Raw genomic sequence first — 11,052 nt, 5'->3', positions numbered from 1 at the left:
TCTTGGTGGCGGCAGCAGCAGCCTTAGCGTCTCATGCCTGTCTCTGGGGTTCGTGCTTTTAGCCGCAGCTTGCGCCCGTCTCTGGAGCTCCTTTAAGCAGCGCTCTTAATCCCCTCTCCTCGCGCACCAGGAAACAAAGAGGGAAGAAAAAGTCTCTTGCCTCTTCGGCAGGTGCAGACTTTTCCCCAGACTCCCTCCCGGCTAGCTGTGGTGCACTAACCCCTTCAGGCTATGTTCAAGCCGCCAACCCCAGTCCTCTCCCTGCACTCCGACCGAAACGCGAGCCTCGGCTCGCAGCCCTGCCCACCCCGGTGGGTGAGCAGACAAGCCTCTCTGGCTGGTGAGTGCCTGTCGGCACCAATCCTCCATGTGGGAATCTCCCCGCTTTGCTCTCCGCACCCCTGTTGCTGTGCTCTCCTCCACGGCTTCAAAGCTCCCCCTTCTGCCTCCCGCAGTCTCCACCCGTGAAGGGGCTTCTTAGTGTGAGGAAACCTTTCCTCCTTCACAGCTCCCTCCCACTGGTGCAGGTGCCGTCCCTATTCTTTTGTCTCTGTTTTTAATTAATTTTTTCTTTTGCCCTACCCAGGTATGTGGGGAGTTTCTTGCCTTTTGGGAGGTCTGAGGTCTTCTGCCAGCATTCAGTAGGTGTTCTGTAGGAGTTGTTCCACGTGTAGATGTATTTCTGGTGTACCTGTGGGGAGGAAGGTGATCTCTGTGTCTTACTCTTCTGCCATCTTCCCAACACCCCTACAGGTCTTTTTTTGTATCCATTCAGCCAGTCTATGTTTTGGTTGAAGCGTTTAATCCATTTACATTTAAGATAACTATTGATATGTATGTTTCTATTGCCATTTTCTTAATTGCTTTGGGTTTCTAATTTTCCTTCTCTTGTGTTTCCTGCCTAGGGAAGTTCCTTTAGCATTTGTTGTAAAGCTGGTTTAGTGGTGCTGAATTCTCTTAAAGTTTGCTTGTCTGTACAGGTTTTTCTCCTCAAATCTGAATGAGATACATGCTGGGTAGAGTAATCTTGGTTGTAGTTTTGTCCCTTTCATCACTTTAAATATGCCCTGCCACTCCCTTCTGGCTTGCAGAGTTTCTGCTGAAATATCAGCTGTTAGCCTTATGGGGATTCCTTTGTATGTTATTTGTTGTTTTTCCCTTGCTGCTTTTAATATTTTTGTTTGTATTTAATTATTGATAATTTGATTTATATGTATCTTTGCATGTTTCTCCTTCGATTTATTCTGTATGGGACTCTCTGAACTTCCTGGACTTGATTGTTTCTTTTCCCATATTAGGGAAGTTTTCACCTATAATCTCTTCAAATATTTTATCAGTTCCTTTCTTATTCTCTTCTTCTCCTGGGACCACTATAATTTGAATGTTGGTGCATTTAATGTTGTCCCAGAAGTCTCTGAGACTTTCCTCAGTTTTTGTCATTCTTTTTTCTTTATTCTGCTCTGCAGTAGTTATTTCCACTATTTTATCTTCCAGGTCACTTCTCCTTTTTTCTGCCTCAGTTATTCTGCTATTGATTCCTTCTAGACAATTTTTCATATCATTAATTATGTTGTTCATCATTGTTTCTTTGCTCTTTACTTCTTCTGGGTCTTGGTTAAATGTTTCTTGTATTTTCCTCATTCTATTTCCATGATTTTGGATCATATTTACTATCATTACTCTCTGAATTCTTTTTCAGGTAGACTGCCTATTTCCTTTTCATTTGTTTGGTCTGGTGGGTTTTTACCTTGCTTCTTCATCTGCTGTGTGTTTCTCTGTCTTCTCATTTTGTTTAACTTACCATGTTTTTGGTCTCCTTTTAGCAGGCTGCAGCTTCATAGTACCCATTTTTTTTGGTGTCTGCCTGTAGTGGCTAAGGTTGGTTCAAAGGTTGTTTAAGCTTCTTGGTGGAGGGGACTGGTGCATTTGTTCTGGTGGATGAGGCTGGATCTTTTCTTTCTGGGGGGGCAGGACTACATCCAGTAGTGTGTTTTGGGGTGTCTGTGAATTTATTATGATTTTAGGTAGCTTCTCTGCTAATGGGTGGTGCTGTGTTCCTGTCTTGCTATTTGTTTCACATGGGTTGTTCAGTACTGGAGCTTTCTGGTCATTGATTGAAGCTGTGTCTTAGCATTGAGATGGAGATCTCTGGGAGAGCTCTCGCTAATTGATGTCATGAGGTCTCTGGTGGACCAATGTCCTGAACTCAGCCCTCTCACCTCGGTGGCTCAAGCCTGCCACCCTGCTGGAGCACCAAGACCCTGTCAGTGCCATGGCCAGGTATGTGGGGATTTTCTTGCCTTTTGGGAAGTCTGAGGTCTTCTGCCAGCGTTTAGTAGGTGTTCTATAGGAATTGTTCCACATGTAGATGTATTTTTGATGTATTTGTGGGAAAGAGGGTGATCTTCACATCTTACTCCTCTGCCATCTTGAAGTTCCATCTGTCTACTTCTTGAATAAAAAATTCTGGGAAGGGCTTCCCTGGTGGTGCAGTGGTTGAGAATATGCCTGCCAATGTGGGGGACATGGGTTCAAGCCCTGGTCTGGGAAGATCCCACATGCCGTGGAGCAACTGGGCCCATGAGCCACAACTACTGAGCCTGAACATCTGGAGCCTGTGCTCTGCAACAAGAGAGGCCAGGACAGTGAGAGGCCTGTGCAAAAAAAAAAAAAAAAGGTCTGGGAAATCCTTAACCTGTCCCGTGGAACAGTCTGAAAGTTTTCTAAGTGAAGCTGTCTGTAGCCTACTCCAAGAGTCTAGTCTTTGGAGTGTGAGATTCCCACAGTCCTCCTTTTCTTTGTTTAAGACATAAACTAATCTGTAGCTGATTTCAGAATCTTTGTCAAAGCATGAGAGCAAAACAAAACCTATCTTCAGGTGACAGAGACTTAAGATGCCTGTGATTAATTTATTAGTAGTAATATTCAAATGTAAAAGGTCTGATGAAAGTTCATGACAAGACTCTTGCGACAAGAAAATTTACTAGCTTCTGTGGCATGCTAAAGAAGATAATAAAGCTATTTCAAAAGACATTTTAGGAAATAATGTCTCAAATTATAGTAAGTTTCATTTCAAAGAATGTAGTGAGTATTTAATCTGATTTATAAAAATGGAAAAAAAAATTTACAGTGGAAAAAGATGATGTAAAACATACAATCCTGAGACCATATATAAATATACATATTTATGTGTGTGTGTATATATATATATATATATAGTACAGATTTATACATAAATTACAATATGATATTTGATTCCAAGTACATACCAATAAAATAATAATATAAATAAGAAATTCAGAGTATTGAGTAGGTCTTAGGAGTTTTTATTTTTGTAAAACTCTGTATGCAAGTCTAACATGCATTCCCCAATTGAAAACTACCAGCAGAAAAAATGCTAGATTCAATTAAAAGAAGACTGTGGACCAGTAAACATTTTAACTAACTGAAATTATGACTGATAATACGGTGCTTTAGTTGCCTATTATCATTAAGCAAAGCATCACCAGATCTCATAAATAAAGAAAAAGTTGACAGAATTTTCATACTAACTCTATCAGTGTTTTCTCCAGTGTAAAAGATACTATAAAGAGTGAGGGCATTGAGAAATCTCTAAGGACTTCTCATAGAGCATACCATTTTAAATTATTGATATTAATACCAATATTAATATCATTTCCATTTAGAGCTTTAACCTGAGGAAAGTTATGCATATCTTCTGATTAAATATCTCTTCCATTTCAGTTCATCAATGGTAACATATCAAATAAGTCTACTTATTTCTAGCACTCCTCTATTTATAAGGTGAAAGAACAATTCTTTGTACTATTTCCAGGGGACCATTGACATTATATCAAAATTAGGTATTGGTATGAAATAAATACCATGTATGTTGTTTTATTTTATTTAATTTGTTCTATTGTCAGAAACTGATCTGCAGAAGCTAAAAAAACAATGTCAAAAGATGAGATTTGGATATTATTAAAATAGAATCATGAATGCTTGAAAATATTAAAAGGTTATACATTGTATCCAACTTACAAAACAAATTTGATAATAAACATAAAAAATAACAAGATCACAAACAAACTGAATTCTTTCATAACTGAGACATCTTTGTTTTCTTAAATAATAAGGATAAAGTGAATATAAAGAACAAAAAATTAGAGTGACAAAACATAGAATGTAGGCAGATTACACAGAAAAAATAGATTATTCCTTCATATTGAAAAAGTAATAAAGAGTAAATCATGGACAGAAGTCCACCAAAATTTGTTATACTTTGCTAAGATTTTAATATATTTCATAGCTTTTTAGACTCAGATATTATAAACAAGAAAGTAAACTTCATTTTTAAGTTTTTTCCTTCATTATTCTCATTCATATTCTGTAACAAACTGGTAACTTATTTATTTGTTTGTTTATTTATTTATTTTTCAGTTCACTCAGCCCCATGTAATTTTTTTATCACCTTGATCTTTTGTTAGCACTTTTATGAATTCATCAGTTTTCCATTAGAGTTTTAAAAATGCTTATTCATTCAGATCAGCAGCATAGTCAGTTACCAGAAATATGTCTTGTCAGAGTCTTTTTCATGAATTCCTTGAAGATGAAACCTATTTATAGGAACATTTTTGCAAATCATCAGAGTACACCCAGAACTATCTGTAAATGACAAAAGACTTAAAAATGACCACGGTGAAAGATTTGATGAAAGTTCATAATAATGCAATTCACAAGAAAGTTTAGTTATTTCTGAGATATACATTTTAAAATAATAGCTAAAATTAGGACTTATAACATTATACAAGAACATATAAGATTTTTAGGAACTTCATGTAATGTCTGAAACATTTATATTAACATATTTCCAAACAAATAACCCAAGAAAGTTTATTATTTTTTTAATTTTTATTTTAATTTCATTTATTTTTTCAAACAGCAGGTTCTTATTAGTCATCAATTTTATAAATATCAGTGTATATCTGTCAATCCCAATTGTCCAATTCATCGCACCACCATCCCACACCCCCACGGCTTTCCCCCCTTGGTGTCCATAAGTTTCTTCTCTACATCTGTGTCTCAACTTCTGCCTTGCAAACCTGTTCATCTGTACCATTTTTCTAGGTTCCACACACATGTGTTAATATGTGATATTTGTTTTTCTCTTTCTGACTTACTTCACTCTGTATGACAGTCTCTAGATCCATCCACGTCTCAACAAATGATCCAATTTTGTTCCTTTTTATGTCTGAGTAAAATTCCATTGTATATATGTACCACAACTTCTTTATCCATTTGACTGTTGATGGGCATTTAGGTTGCTTCCATGACCTGGCTATTGTAAATATTGCTATAATGAACAGTGGGGTGAACGTGTCTTATTGAATTATGGTTTTCTCTGGTTATATGCCCAGTAGTGGGATTTCTGGATTATACAGTAATTCCATTTTTAGATTTTTAAGGAACCTCTGTACTGTTCCCCATAGTGGCTGTATCAATTCACATTCTCAAAGACAGTCCAGGAGGGTTCCCTTTTCTCCATACCCTCTCCAGCATTTGTTGTTTGCAGATTTTTGGATGATGGCTATTCTAACTGGTGCCAGGTGATACTTCATTGTAGTTTTGATTTGCATTTCTCTAATAAGTAATGATGTTGAGCAGCTTTTCATGTGCTTCTTGGTCATCTGTATGTCTTCTTTGGAGAAATGTCTATTTAGGTCTTCTGCCCTAAGATTGGATTGTGTTGTTTGTTTCTTTAATAATGAGCAGCATGAGCTGTTTACATATTTTGGAGATGAATCCTTTGTCCATTGATTCATTTGCAAATATTTTCTCCCATTCTGAGGGTTGTCTTTTCGTCTTGTTTATGGTTTCCTTTGCTGTGCCAAAGCTTGGAAGTTTCATTAGGTCCCATGTGTTTATTTTTGGTTTTATTTCCATTACTCTAGGAGGTGGATCAAAAAAGATCTTGCTGTGATCTATGTCAAAGAGTGTTCTTCCTATGTTTTCCTCAAAGAGTTTGATAGTGTCCAGTCTTACATTTAGGTCTCAAATCCATTTTGAGTTTATTTTTGTGTATGGTGTTAGGGAGTGTTCTAATTTCATTCTTTTACATGTAGCTGTCCAGTTTTCCCAGAACCATTTATTGAAAAGACTGTCTTCTCCATTGTATATCCTTGCTTCCTTTGTCATAAATTAGTTGACCATAAGTGTGTTGGTTTATCTCTGGGCTTTCTATCTTGTTCCATTGATCTATGTTTCTGTTTTTGTGCCAGTACCATATTGTCTTGATTACTGTAGCTTTGTAGTCTAGTCTGAAGTCAGGGGGTCTGATATGTCCCACTCCATTTTTTTTCCCTGAAGACTGCTTTGACTGTATGGGGTCTTTTGTGTCTCCATACAAATTTTAAGATTTTTGTTCTAGTTCCATTAAAAATGCCATTGGTAATTTGATAGGGATTGCATTGAATCTGTAGATTGCTTTGGGTAGTAGAGTCATTTTCACAATATTGATTCTTCCAATCCAAGAACATGGTATATCTCTCCATCTGTTTGTATCATATTTAATTTCTTTCATTAGTGTCTTATAGTTTTCTGCATACAGGTCTTTTTTCTTCCTAGGTAAGTTATTTCTAGGTATTTTATTCTTTTTATTGCAATGATAAATTGGAGTGTTTCCTTAATTTCTCTTTCAGATTTTTCATCATTAATATATAGGAATGCAAGAAATTTCTGTCCATTAATTTTGTATCCTGCAACCTTACCAAATTCATTGATTATCTCTAGTAGTTTTCTGGTCGCATTTTTATGGTTTTCTATGTATAATATCATGTCATCTGCAAACAGTGACGGTTTTACTGCCTCTTTTCCAATATGTACTCCTTTTATTTCATTTTCTTCTCTGATTGCCATGGCTAGGACTTCCAAAACTATGTTGAATAATTGTGGTGAGAGTGGACATCCTTGCCTGGTTCCTGATCTTAGAGGAAATGCTTTCAGTTTTTCACCATTGAGAATGATGTTTGCTGTGGGTTTGTTGCATATGGCCTTTATTATGTTGAGGTAGCTTCTGTTTATGCCCACTTTCTGGAGAGTTTTTATCTTAAATCTGTGTTGAATTTTGTCAAAAGCTTTTTCTGCATCTATTGAGATGACCATATGGTTTTTATTCTTCTATTTGTTAATATGGTTTATCACATTGATTGATTTGCATATATTGAAGAATCCTTGCATCCCTGGGATAAATCCCACTTGATCATGGTGTATGATTCTTTTCATGTGTTGTTGGATTCTGTTTGCTAGTATTTTGTTGAGGATTTTTGCATCTGTATTCATCATGATATTGGTCTGTAATTTTCTTTTTTTGTAATATCTTTGTCTCATTTTGGTATCAGGGTGATGGTGGCCTCATAGAATGAATTTGGGAGTGTTCCTTTCTCTGTAATTTTTTGGAACAGATTGAGAAGGATGGGTGTTAGATCTTCTCTAAATATTTGATATAATTCAACTGTGAGTCCATCTGGTCTTGGACTTTTGTTTGTTGGAAGTTTCAATTTCTTTACTTTTGATTGGTCTGTTCATTTTTTTCTATTTCTTCCTGGTTCAGTCTTGGAAGGTTATACCTTTCTAAGAATTTGTCCATTGCTTCTGGGTTGTCCATTCTATTGGCATAGAGTTGCTTGTAGTAGTCTCTTAGGATGCTTTGTATTTCTGTGGTGTCTGTTGTAACTTCTCCTTTTTTTATTTCTATTTTTATTGACTTCAGTCCTCTCTCTCTTTTTCTTGATGAGTCTGGCTAATGGTTTATCAATTTTGTTTATCTTCTCAAAGAACAAGGGTTTAGTTTTATTGATCTTTACTATTTTTTTTCTTTGTATTTCATTTATTTCTGCTCTGATCTTTATGATTTCTTTCCTTCTGCTAACTTTGGGTGTTGTTTGTTATTCTTTCTCTAGTTCCTTTAGGTGTAAGGTTAGATTGTTTATTTGAGATTTTTCTTGTTTCTTGAAGTAGACTTGTATAGCTATAAACTTCCTCACAGAACTGCTTTTGCTGCATCCCATAGGTTTGGGATTGTCATGTTTTCATTGTCATTTGTCTCTAGGTATGTTTTGATTTCCCTTTGATTTCTTCAGTGATTTCTTGGGTATTTAGTAATGTAGTGTTTAGCCTCCATGTGTTTGTGTTTTTTACATTTTTTCCCCTGTAATTCATTTGTAATCTCATAGCATTGTAGTCAGAAAAGATGTTTGATATGATTTCAATTTTCTTAAATTTACTGAGGCTTAATTTGTGACCCAAGATGTTATCTATCCTGGAGAATGTTCTCTGCACATTTGAGAAGAAAGTGTAACCTGCTGTTTTGGATGGAATGTCTTAAAAATATCAATTAAATCTATCTTGTCTATTGTGTCATTTAAAGCTTCTGTTTACTATTTTTTTTTTTTTCATTTTGGATGATCTGTCCATTGTTGTAAGTAAGGTGTTAAAGTCCCCCACACTTGTGTTATTGTCAATTTCCTCTGTTATAGTTGTCAGCATTTGCCTTGTTACATTGAGGTGCTCCTATGTTGGGTGCATATATATTTATAATTGTTATACCTTCTTCTTGTATTGATCCCTTGATCATTCTGTAGTGTCCTTCCTTGTCTCTTGTAACATTCTTTATTTTAAAGTCTATTCTATATGTAATAAGTATGGCTACTCCAGCTTTCTTTTGATTTCCATTTGCATGGAATATCTTTTTCCATCCCCTCACTTTCAGTCTGTATGTGTCCCTAGATCTAAAGTGGGTATCTTGTAGACAGCATATATATGGGTCTTGTTTTTGTATCCATTCAGCAAGCCTGTGTCTTTTGGTTGGATCATTTAGTCCATTAACGTTTAAGGTAATTATCAGTATGTATGTTCCTATGACCATTTTCTTAATTGTTTTGGGTTTGTTTTTGTAGGTCCTTTTCTTCTCTTGTGTTTCCCACTTAGAGAAGTTCCTTTAGCATTTGTTGTAGAGCTGGTTTGGTGGTGCTGAATTCTCTTAGCTTTTAGTTGTCTGCAAAGATTTCATTTCTCCATTGAATCTGAATGAGATCCTTGCTGGGTAGAGTAATCTTGGTTGTAGTTTCTCCCCTTTCATCACTTTAAGTATATCATGCCACTGCCTTCTGTTGTGTAGAGTTTCTGCTGAGAAATCAGCTGTTAACCTTTTGGGAGTTCCCTTTTATGTTGTCATTTTTCCCTTGCTGCTTTCAATAATTTTTCTTTGTCTTTAATTTTTGCCAATTTGCTTACTATGTGTCTCGGCATGTTTCTCCTGTGTTTATCTTGTATGGCACTCTCTGCACTTCCTGGACTTGGGTGGCTATTTCCTTTCCCATGTTAGGGAAGTTTTTGACTATAATCTCTGCAAGTATTTTCTCTGGTCCTTTCTCTCTCTCTTCTCCTTCTGGGACCCTTATAAAGCGAATGTTGTCACATTTAATGTTGTCTCAGAGGTCTCAGGCTGTCTTCATTTCTTTTCATTCTTTTTTCTTTATTCTGTTCTGCAGCAGTGGATGCCACCATTCTGTCTTCCAAGTCACTTATCTGTTCTTCTGCCTCAGTTATTCTGTTATTGATTCCTTCTAATGTAGTTTTCATTTCAGTGATTGTACTGTTCATCTCTGTTTGTTTGTTCTTTAATTCTTCTAGGTCTTTGTTAAACATTTCTTGCATCTTCTCGATCTTTGCCTCTATTGTTTTTCTGAGGTCCTGGATCATCTTCACTATCATTTTTCTGAATTCTTTTTCTGGAAGGTTGCCTGTCTCCACGTTTTTTAGTTGTTTTTCTGGGGTTTTATCTTGTTCCTTCATCTGGCATATAGCCCTCTGCTTTTTCATTCTGTCTATCTCTCTGTGAATGTGTTTTTTGTTCCACAGGCTGCAGGCTTGCAATCCTTGCTTCTGCTGTCTGCCCTCTGGTGGATGAGGCTATATAAGAGGCTTGATGGGAGGGACTGGTGGGGGGTAGAGCTGACTGTTGCTCTGGTGGGCAGAGCTCCATAAAACTTTAATCCGCTTAACTGCTGATGGTTGGGACTGGAATCCCTTACTGTTGGTTGTTTGGCCTGAGGCAACCCAACACTGGAACTTACCTGGGATCTTTAGTGGGGCTAATGACAGACTCTGGGAGTGTTCACACCAAGGAGTACTTCTCAGAACTTCTGCTGCCAGTGTCTTTTTCCCCACAGTGAGCCACAGCCAACCCACACCTCTGCAGGAGACTCTTCAACACTAGCAGGTAGGTCTGGTTCAGTCTCCCCTGTGGTCTCTGCTCCTTCCTCTTGGTTCTGATTCACACACTACTTTGTGTGTGCCCTCCAAGAGTAGAGTCTCTGTTTCCACCAGTCCTGTTGAAGTCCTGCAATCAAATCCCACTCTCTTCAAAGTCTGATTCTCCTCCCATTGCCGGACCCTCATGTTGGGAAGCCTGACGTGGGGCTCAGAATCTTCACTCCACTTATACCACAGAAGGGTGGACTTCTGTGGTATAAGTGTTCTCCAGTTTGTGAGTCACCCACCCAGCAGTTATGGGATTTGATTTCACTGTGATTGTGCCCCTCCTTCCATCTCATTGTGGCTTCTCCTTTGTCTTTGGATGTGGGGTATCTTTTTTCGTGAGTTTCAGTGTCTTCCTTTCGATGATTGTCTAGCAGCTAGTTGTGATTCTGGTGTTCTCACAGGAGCGAGTGAGAGCACATCCTTCTAATCCACCATCTTGGATCCTCCCTCTGATAACTTACTTTCAAATACATCTCAGATGTCTGTGAGGTTGACTAATTTCATAATACCAGATTGTTAATATATAGCATATTCATTTTTGCTATATTCAAATAAATGTGTCAATCAATTTTTTAAATATTTTCTGTTTCAGTTTCAATGTGGTAAATAACGATTTTCTTTCCCAGAAAGACAGAAATTTGGGAATGTCAAAAAGTTTTAACAATGTACAAGGATCTGAGGACAAAAAGGAAGCACACAAACATACATATACACAAACATACACACATACAT

The sequence above is a fragment of the Lipotes vexillifer genome, unplaced genomic scaffold (assembly GCF_000442215.2).
Source record: "Lipotes vexillifer unplaced genomic scaffold, Lipotes_vexillifer_v1.1 scaffold226, whole genome shotgun sequence".
NCBI classification, from domain to species: Eukaryota; Metazoa; Chordata; class Mammalia; order Artiodactyla; family Lipotidae; genus Lipotes; species Lipotes vexillifer.
This window is presented reverse-complemented; position numbering follows the sequence as displayed.